Here is a 1,069-nt window from a genome sequence, read left to right as displayed (position 1 = left end):
ATAACCGGTGAAAACCTCAACATTCTGCTTGACAATATCAATGAAGTTGCTCATCTAGCAACGGAGATAAGGGAAAATGAAGACGTTCTCGAAGCCACGCCTCCTCTTACCAATCCAATGGTGGAAATAGCAATTCCTATGGTGACAGTGTCAGGGATTCCTCCCCTTGATGTTGTTTCACCAATCCAATGGCGGAAATAGGACAACGACGCAGGCATCTCAACCTCCTATGAAGCGAAGAAGACTTGACCCTAGACAGGGAATTCCTTATTCGGGTGTATTTCAAGGCTTTTCAACTCCACCAACAATCACTCCTACTATCGTCTCATCTGAACCTTTTAGTGAAGGTCCTAGCACCTTCTATGAAGCTGGTGGTTCCTCCTTCTCCACAAGATTCTCTTCTCCAAGGCCAGATCATGATGCTGCTTCTGTGAGGCTAGCCATGCATTTGGCTGAAGAACAATTCACAACGCCTCCCTCACGTGGTAAAGGAATATCTATTAGGGATGGCAGCTCTGGAGAAGATAATCCTACAATCCTTGGACTTAAGAAGGAGATCAATGTGCTGAATCAGAAGAATATAGAGCTTGATATCCGGGTTACTGATCTTCAGACTGAAAACACCAAGCTCAACATTCAAGTTGCTGATCTTCTTGAAGACAAAGCTCTGAAGACTAAGCAGATCACTGATCTTCAGCCGCATTTTGGTTTGTTGACCGCCAGCTACTATGACCTAAAGAAGAAACTGGAAGAAGAACTTGGTGACAGATTTAAGTCGTCTGTCGATGAGCCAAAGATCTATCTTCCCAATCAAGATGCTCCTATAGCTCCACCACCTACAAGAACAACCACTGTTGTCGATCGTTTTGACAAAGAACCAGCACAGGCTCCGAATGTCTTGGCGTTAAAACGTGCTAAACTGGCCAAGTCTGCTGAGAAGGGTCAGTTTTTGTTCAAAAGGACCACAGATCAGAATGCTCCCGGGGATCAACCAAACATCACCTTTACGGATCTTAGAGAGAATCTCTTCAGGGACGTATATGGTGATAGGTCAGGGATCATCTCATGG

This window comes from Lactuca virosa, chromosome 2, assembly GCF_052849685.1.
Source record: "Lactuca virosa cultivar CGN04683 chromosome 2, Lactuca_virosa_CGN04683_v6, whole genome shotgun sequence".
Lineage (NCBI taxonomy): Eukaryota > Viridiplantae > Streptophyta > Magnoliopsida > Asterales > Asteraceae > Lactuca > Lactuca virosa.
The sequence above is the reverse complement of the archived record's forward strand: the minus strand, read 5'-3'. Positions refer to the sequence as shown.